Here is a 9,647-nt window from a genome sequence, read left to right as displayed (position 1 = left end):
CCTGCTTCATCCTGTCCATGTGTGATGTCTGGATCTGTCGCTCCTTTGGGGTTTCCTGTCCAGGTTTTGGCTGTAAACTTTAAGTGCAACAATCTGAATGTAGATGGAAGAAACCGGACCAGGTGAGATCCGGCTAAGATGTTACCTTTAGTGGAATGTGCTGAACGCTGTAGGCGTGATGCAATAGATTAGATTTTATCACTGCCCCTTTAAAAAAAAGAAAAAAAAAAAAACTTTGCACAATATAAATAAATATAAATAAATAAACAAAAAAAAACAAATAAAAAATATATATATATAATTTTTTATAAGTAGATGTATATGTATATATATATTATTTATTTTTTTATAATTAGAAATATATGACATATATATAAAAAAAAAAATATATATATATTTATAATGTTATATATGTTTTATGATTTATTTATTTATAAATCAATAATGAATATACCGTAATATACATTTATTTGTTTATTTTTCATGGTTGCAGCACTGATCTTCAAACTGTGGACCTCCAGTTGTTGCAAAACTACAACTCCCAGCACGCCCGGACAGCCGTTGGCTGTCCGGGCATGCTGGGAGTTGTAGTTTTGCAACAGTTGGCGGTCCGCAGTTTGGAGACTGCTCCCCTGTAGATTGTTCCCTGTAGAGCGCCCCCTTCTGGACTGTGCAATATAGGCCATATGGTTTTATCGGTGAATGTTTCTTGACTCTCTTGTTTACTTCTTCTCCATCTCCTTCCACATTTCACCCCAAACCTTATCTGTCTGCAGCAGCTTCCCCAGCGTGACGCGTCCACACCGCTATTCATATAAATATGTTTCTTTTAGCCCGGTAGTGAAGCAGGGTGTGTCTCGTGCGTAGCCATTATAACACACTACGTATATGATCCTTTCATTCTTCATGAAGTCTCCATTCCCCTTCCGTGCTATGTTGTCATCAGGACATCTCTCTAATATCATCATGAGTGGATGGGTCACAGCCCACCCCCTACTTTTCCAGAGGATTGGTATACTCCTGAAGTCCTCTGTGCTGCTGGACACAGTTCCTCCTGCTATGCTAGCCCGTCTGTGACCTCTCCATTATGCTCTTGACCTCACACTGTCATTGTCCTGACTATTATCACATGAATGCGCAGGTCACTGCCTCCCAAAAAGATTGGAATGGTCCATTCCTGAAATAATCTGTGCTGCAGAGGTCACACTTCTACTATGTCATTCTGTCTGTGACCTCTCGCTGCATCTCAGTCTTCCCTTAACGTGACACAAACTCTTTTCCTCACTAACATTATAATGTGAGTGGTTGGGTCACTCTTCAAAAAAAAAAACAAGATCTGCTCCCAAAATACTTTGTGCCAGGGAAGTGCACAGACATTTTTTGGGGGGGGGGGGGGGGGGTGCTCTTCTCAGTATAAAAAAAATAAAAAATAAAGTTTGTAAAAACCTTACATATGTTAATTCAACACAATTCCTGAGATAAGAGACCTCCAGCAGTCATGTCAGCTGAATGAGACCCCATTACTTCACTGAGGTCCTAATCAGTGAAGGCATCATAGGGCAGGTGCATTAAAAGGGCAGGGGCTCAAGCCCCATTTTGAGTCTGTGTGCACATCCTGCTGGTAAACCCTTCCACAACCTCTGTGCGACCTTCCACTTGCCTCCAGTTCTCTCTCTACGTGACACTATCCTTGTCCTTACTGACATTATCCAATCAATGGACAGGTCAGTACCCCACAAGACTAGCATGCTCCGCCCCTGAAGTACTCTGTGCTGCTGGAAACCCTTCCACAACCTCTGCGCGACCTTTCACTCTATACATGACGCTATCCTTGTCCTTACTGACGTTATCACGTGAGTGAACAAGTCACTGCCCACCACAAGGATAGCCTGCACATGAAGAAGTAACTGCCCACCACAAGGATAGCCTGCGCATGAACAAGTCACTGCCCACCACAAGGATAGCCTGCGCATGAACAAGTCACTGCCCACCACAAGGATAGCCTGCGCATGAACAAGTCACTGCCCACCACAAGGATAGCCTGCGCATGAACAAGTCACTGCCCACCACAAGGGTAACCTGCGCATGAACAAGTCACTGCCCACCACAAGGATAGCCTGAGCATGAACAAGTCACTGCTCACCACAAGGAAAGCCTGCGCATGAACAAGTCACTGCCCACCACAAGGATAGCCTGCACGTGAACAAGTCACTGCCCACCACAAGGATAGCCTGCGCATGAGCAAGTCACTGCCCACCACAAGGATAGCCTGCGCATGAACAAGTCACTGCCCACCACAAGGATAGCCTGCGCATGAACAAGTCACTGCCCACCACAAGGAAAGCCTGCGCATGAACAAGTCACTGTCCACCACAAGGATAGCCTGCGCATGAACAAGTCACTGCCCACCACAAGGTTAGCCTGCGCATGAACAAGTCACTGCCCACCACAAGGATAGCCTGCACATGAACAAGTCACTGCCCACCACAAGGATAGCCTGCGCATGAACAATTCACTGTCCACCACAAGGATAGCCTGCGCATGAACAAGTCACTGCTCACCACAAGGATAGCCTGCGCATGAACAAGTCACTGCCCACCACAAGGTTAGCCTGCGCATGAACAAGTCACTGCCCACCACAAGGATAGCCTGCGCATGAACAAGTCACTGCTAACCACAAGGATAGCCTGCACATGAACAAGTCACTGCTCACCACAAGGATAGCCTGCGCATGAACAAGTCACTGCCCACCACAAGGATAGCCTGCGCATGAACAAGTCACTGCCCGCCACAAGGATAGCCTGCGCATGAACAAGTCACTGCCCACCACAAGGATAGCCTGCGCATGAACAAGTCACTGCCCACCACAAGGATAGCCTGCGCATGAACAAGTCACTGCCCACCACAAGGATAGCCTGCGCATGAACAAGTCACTGCCCACCACAAGGATAGCCTGCGCATGAACAAGTCACTGCCCACCACAAGGATAGCCTGCGCATGAACAAGTCACTGCCCACCACAAGGATAGCCTGCGCATGAACAAGTCACTGCCCACCACAAGGATAGCCTGCGCATGAACAATTCACTGTCCACCACAAGGATAGCCTGCGCATGAACAAGTCACAGCCCACCACAAGGATAGCCTGCGCATGAACAAGTCACTGCCCACCCCAAGGATAGCCTGCGCATGAGCTAACATACGCTGTTCTGCTGGGGACACCACTCATATTGTGACTAGACTCCATTCCCCTCTTTACATGGCAGCATCCTTGTCCTTACTGACATCATCTTACCAGTGGACAGGTCAGTACCCCCACAAGACTAACATGCTCCACTCCTGAAATACTCTGTGCTGCCGGGAACACCAGTTCCGTTATCTAACTGTGGGTGACCTCTTACTTGTCCCCAAGACGCTATCCCTGTCCTTACTAACATCTGGAATGGACAGGTCACCGCTCCCACTAGATCAGCATGCACATAACCCAGTGTTTCCTAACCATGGTGCTTCCAGCTGTTGCAAAACTACAACTCCCAGCATGCACGGCTGTCCGGGCATGCTGGGAGTTGTAGTTTTGCAACAGCTGGAGGCACCCGGGTTGGAAAACACTGAAATACTCTGTGCTGCTGGGGACACCACACAGTCTGCGTTCTCTCACTTGTCTCTCTTCCTCTCCTGACATGACAAACCTCTTGTCCTCAATAAAACGATCATGTGAGCGAATCGGTTCCAATCAAGGTCCTTTCCTGAATTAAAGAAAAAAGTCAGGTTTCCAGCTTCCATAAAAACAGTAAATTTATTTCATTCCACAAAAAGTGCAAAAATATAGTAGTGTCCCCATAAAAGCCAAAAGAAACCCAGACGCGTTTCGGTTTATTAATAAACCTTAATCATAGCGATGATTAAGGTTAACCAATAAACCGGAACGTGTCGGCGTTTCATTCGGCTTTTATGGGGACACTACTGACGCGTTTCGGTTTATTAATAAACCTTGTATCATAGCGATGATTAAGCTTTATCAATAAACCGGAACGCGTCGGCGTTTCATTCGGCTTTTATGGGGACACTACTATGTTTTTTGCACTTTTTTTAATGGAATGAAATAAATTTACTGTTTTTATGGAAGCTGTAAACCTGACTTTTCCTTGAATTCATTGGACCTGGCCCAGCAACCATTTGTCTCCATTCTCCTCTTCACATGACTCTATCCCTGTCCTCACAAATATCAGGAATAAACAGGTCGCTGCCCCCACAAGAGAGGGATACGCATGACCTGAAATACTCTTTGCTGTTGGGATAAAAATCTTCCTATGTAACTATCTATAATCTTTCACTTTTCTCCATTTCCCACATCACATGAATAGATGGGTCACTATCTCTCCCCCTCCCTCCCAAAAAAAAAAAAAAAAAAAGATTAGCATGCTCCGTAGTTCTCTGTCAACCATTCCACAACCTCTGTGCCACCTTCTGCTTGTCTCCAGGTTCATTAAAAAAATGATTTCCCCTTGATGCCGCTGATCAGTCAGACTGACTGCTGTGATTTCAATGAGAAAAGTGGAGTATTACAAAAATAAAGGTTCAGCAAACAAAATAAAGAGGATACATTCTGAGGTGATACATTGTATCTAAGTATTAGTGTTCTGGACTGTTATTATGTTGTTGTTCTATGTGAAGAAGAAAAACAAAATCATCCAGAATGAGGTTTTAGCGGGAAAGTGATAATCAATGGCAGATAGTAGTAAAAGTTATGCCTTGTTGTGTTTTGTGACGCAGGAGAGGTGTCGTCTCAGTGTGTTCTGGAGATAAGCAGAAGACGTGAAATACTCATTGGAGCGGGGTTTCCCCATCAAGGTGCCTCCAGCTATTGCTAAACTACAACTCCCACGTCTCAGAAGGTGGGGGCCAAAGCCCAGCTGGGACCCCGTTCTGGAGATGGGGGGGGTAGTTGGATCCCCCCCCTCCAACCATGAGCATACACTAATCCCCCTACATTTAGACACATGTTATGTAAAAATCCCTGAGGAAGTTGCAAAACAGCGACTGAACATGTGGTGCCCTGCGGGAGGGGGGGGGGGGGGTCTGCATGTTGTCACCTGTTCATACCTGCACCTGTCTAATCCCCCCCCCCCCCACCGTCTGGTATTGTTGGGTTGCATGTTCTACTTTTATATTTATTATTATACTTATGCTCTGTAGGGCGGCCTGTGTAGGCAACATTACTGTTTGATGCTATACTGTAAATTTGGAGATTTTGGACTGACTGAGCAGTGTCCTCTATTATTCATATACATGCGCCCACCATCATTTATGTACATGCGCCCGCCATCATTTATGTACATGCGCCCGCCATCATTTATGTACATGCGCCCGCCATCATTTATGTACATGCGCCCGCCATCATTTATGTACATGGGCCCGCCATCATTTATGTACATGCGCCCACCATCATTTATGTATATGCGCCCGCCATCATTTATGTACATGCGCCCGCCATCATTTATGTACATGGGCCCGCCATCATTTATGTACATTGGCCCGCCATCATTTATGTACATGCGCCCGCCATCATTTATGTACATGCGCCCACCATCATTTATGTACATGCGCCCGCCATCATTTATGTACATGCGCCCGCCATCATTTATGTACATGCGCCCGCCATCATTTATGTACATGGGCCCGCCATCATTTATGTACATGCGCCCACCATCATTTATGTATATGCGCCCGCCATCATTTATGTACATGCGCCCGCCATCATTTATGTACATGGGCCCGCCATCATTTATGTACATTGGCCCGCCATCATTTATGTACATTGGCCCGCCATCATTTATGTACATGCGCCCGCCATCATTTATGTACATGCGCCCGCCATCATTTATGTACATTGGCCCGCCATCATTTATGTACATGCGCCCGCCATCATTTATGTACATGCGCCCGCCATCATTTATGTACATGCGCCCGCCATCATTTATGTACATGCGCCCACCATCATTTATGTACATGGGCCCGCCATCATTTATGTACATTGGCCCGCCATCATTTATGTACATGCGCCCGCCATCATTTATGTACATGCGCCCGCCATCATTTATGTACATGCGCCCACCATCATTTATGTACATGGGCCCGCCATCATTTATGTACATTGGCCCGCCATCATTTATGTACATGCGCCCGCCATCATTTATGTACATGCGCCCGCCATCATTTATGTACATGCGCCCACCATCATTTATGTACATGGGCCCGCCATCATTTATGTACATGAGCCCGCCATCATTTATGTATATGCGCCCGCCATCATTTATGTACACGCGCCCGCCATCATTTATGTACATGGGCCCGCCATCATTTATATACATGCGCCCGCATTCATTTATGTACATGCACCACCCATCATTTATGTACATGGGCCCGCCATCATTTATGTACATGGGCCCGCCATCATTTATGTACATGGGCCCGCCATCATTTATGTACATGCACCCGCCATCATTTATGTACATGCGCCCGCCATCATTTACGTATATGCGGCCGCCATCATTTACGTAAATGCGCCTGCCATCATTTTATGTATATGCGCTTGCCATCATTTATGTACACGGGCCCGCCATCATTTATGTATATGCGCCCGCCATCATTTATGTACATGCGCCCGCCATCATTTATGTATATGCGCCCGCCATCATTTATGTACATGGGCCCGCCATCATTTATGTACATGCGCCCACCATCATTTATGTACATGCGCCCGCCATCATTTATGTACATGCGCCCGCCATCATTTATGTACACGCGCCCGCCATCATTTATGTACACGCGCCCGCCATCATTTATGTACATGCGCCCACCATCATTTATGTACATGGGCCCGCCATCATTTATGTACATGTGCCCGCCATCATTTATGTATATGCGCCCGCCATCATTTATGTACACGCGCCCGCCATCATTTATGTACATGGGCCCGCCATCATTTATATACATGCGCCCGCATTCATTTATGTACATGCACCACCCATCATTTATGTACATGGGCCCGCCATCATTTATGTACATGGGCCCGCCATCATTTATGTACATGCACCCGCCATCATTTATGTACATGCGCCCGCCATCATTTATGTATATGCGGCCGCCATCATTTACATACATGCGCCCGCCATCATTTACGTAAATGCGCCTGCCATCATTTTATGTATATGCGCCCGCCATCATTTATGTATATGCGGCCGCCATCATTTACATACATGCGCCCGCCATCATTTACGTAAATGCGCCTGCCATCATTTTATGTATATGCGCCTGCCATCATTTATGTACACGGGCCCGCCATCATTTATGTATATGCGCCCGCCATCATTTATGTACATGCGCCCGCCATCATTTATGTATATGCGCCCGCCATCATTTATGTACATGGGCCCGCCATCATTTATGTACATGCGCCCACCATCATTTATGTACATGCGCCCGCCATCATTTATGTACACGCGCCCGCCATCATTTATGTACACGCGCCCGCCATCATTTACGTACACGCGCCCGCCATAATTTATGTACATGCGCCCGCCATCATTTCTGTACATGCGCCCGCCATCATTTACGTACACGGGCCCTCTTGAGGTTGGTAACACCCCCCCCCCCCCCTCATGTTTCCGTAGGAGGCTGTTCTGGTTAGAGCAGTTTTAATTGTTTTCATTGTATTGTGTCTGTTTTGTATCTATGTATATTTGTATATTATTTGCTAATAAAGTCTAATATTTCATACAGAATGTTGTTGTCACTGATAGGTTTGCATTACACTTTAGTATATCCTTTTTTTTTGTTATTGGGATAGACTGCTCTGCACCCTGATATGTTCTCTGATATAGGGGTTGAGCCCCCATATTCTTGTGTTTATTTGCTCATATCACTCTCTCATGGATTGCTATATAATGGGATTCTCAGACGTCAGGTAAAAAACATTAAAACGCTGCAGAACCATATAGCATTGTTTACCTGTCTGCCCCAGGTCTAAAACCACCAAAATCTGTGTTGTGTGTCTGTGGTTGCTAAGTACTACATTTCCCATAATGCATTGCTTTCCCTCAGATCTTTATTACAGCGCTCACCTTGTCTACTCCTCTCCCACAGAACTCCTGCCAGTCCTTCACCCTTCTAGACTATTGCACAGTGAGGTTGCAGCACCTGCTTGTCACTCCGTCTGCTCCTCTGCCTGTGGCATTGCTCAGCACAAAGCAGTATGCTGTAACCACCCCTCATTTTTCTTAAATGTCCCAATACAGATATATTTGTAAATGTCCGTATGACAGAAAGATGGTGATGTAGCTGTAGGGGCTGGTCAGGGGGGATGACATCACTCAAGGGCCAGAGCTCCAGCTTAGAGACAAGCCATGCCTTCTGAGGATGATGCGTTGTCTCAGGAGAGGGGGGGGGGGGGGGAATTCAGAGACAACGCCACACTGACAATGTTAGGACTATACAACTTCCTGACATGAGAGGGGGAAGAGCTGAGGAGCTGCAGACAATACCACACTGAAAAGAGAGGACTACACAACATCCTGTTAGGAGAGGAGGAGGAGCTAGGGAGCTGCAGACAACACCACACTGACAATGAGAGGACTACATAACTTCCTGTCAGGAGAGAGGAAGGAGCTGAGGAGATACTGAGACAACACCACATTGACAATGAGTGAACTACACAGCTTTCTGTCAGGAGAGGGGGAGGAGTCGGGAGCTGCTGAGACAACACCACACTGACCATGAGAAGACTACACAACTTTGTCAGTAGACAGGGAGAAGCTGCTTAGACAACACCACACTAACAATGATCAGATTATACAACTTCCTGTCGGAAAAAGAGGGAGAAGCTGGGGTGTTGCTTAGGAAGTTGTGTAGTCTTCTCATTGTTACTGTGGTGTTGTCTAAGCAACACCCCAGCTTCTCCCTCTTTTTCCGAAAGGAAGTTGTATAATCTGATCATTGTTAGTGTGGTGTTGTCTCAGCAGCTTCTCCCTCTCTCCTTACAAAGTCATGTAGGCTTCTCATGATCAGTGTGGCGTTGTCTCAGCAGCTCCCCGACTCCTCCCTCTCTCCTGACAGGAAGCTGTGTAGTCCACTCATTGTCAGTGTGGTGTTGTCTCAGTATCTCCCCAGCTCCTCCCTCTCTCCTGACAGGAAGTTGTGTAGTCCTCTCATTGTTACTGTAGTGTTGTCTGTCAGGAGAGAGGGAGGAAACTGGGAGCTGCTGAGACAACACCAAACTGACAATGAGGGGACTACACAACTTGCTGTCAGGATGAAGCACATAAAAACATGCTAAAGCCAGTAAAATATCACCATATTATTTAGTTACATATCTTGGGGTGATAGTTTTATTTAAATACTATTTACCAGAAGACCCCTTTAAGCAACTAGATAAACCCCAGTGCAATGCTGAGTATGTTACCCCCAAGTAATAACGCCACATGAAGGTCTCTTATTTTTATTTTTCAGCAAAATGAAGACAACCAATAAATTAAAGTACAGTACCCAAATACTTCTGAGGTAAACAGGTCAGTCTCCAGACACTATATATATATATATATATATATATATATATATATATATATATATATATATATATATATATATAGTT

The 9,647-nt window shown here is 46.0% G+C and overlaps 1 long non-coding RNA gene across 1 annotated transcript in view; it reads left to right on the top strand.

The window, feature by feature from the left end:
• The window catches only part of LOC130295092 (uncharacterized), a 68,452-nt gene continuing 58,805 nt past the window's right edge, over positions 1–9,647 (top strand). Inside the window, exons 1-2 of the long non-coding RNA XR_008848696.1 lie at positions 1–122; positions 9,506–9,564. This is a non-coding gene — a long non-coding RNA (uncharacterized LOC130295092). The remainder of the gene's footprint in view (positions 123–9,505; positions 9,565–9,647) is intronic.

The sequence above is a fragment of the Hyla sarda genome, chromosome 11 (assembly GCF_029499605.1).
Source record: "Hyla sarda isolate aHylSar1 chromosome 11, aHylSar1.hap1, whole genome shotgun sequence".
Classification (NCBI taxonomy): domain Eukaryota; kingdom Metazoa; phylum Chordata; class Amphibia; order Anura; family Hylidae; genus Hyla; species Hyla sarda.
The sequence above is the reverse complement of the archived record's forward strand: the minus strand, read 5'-3'. Positions and strand labels throughout refer to the sequence as shown.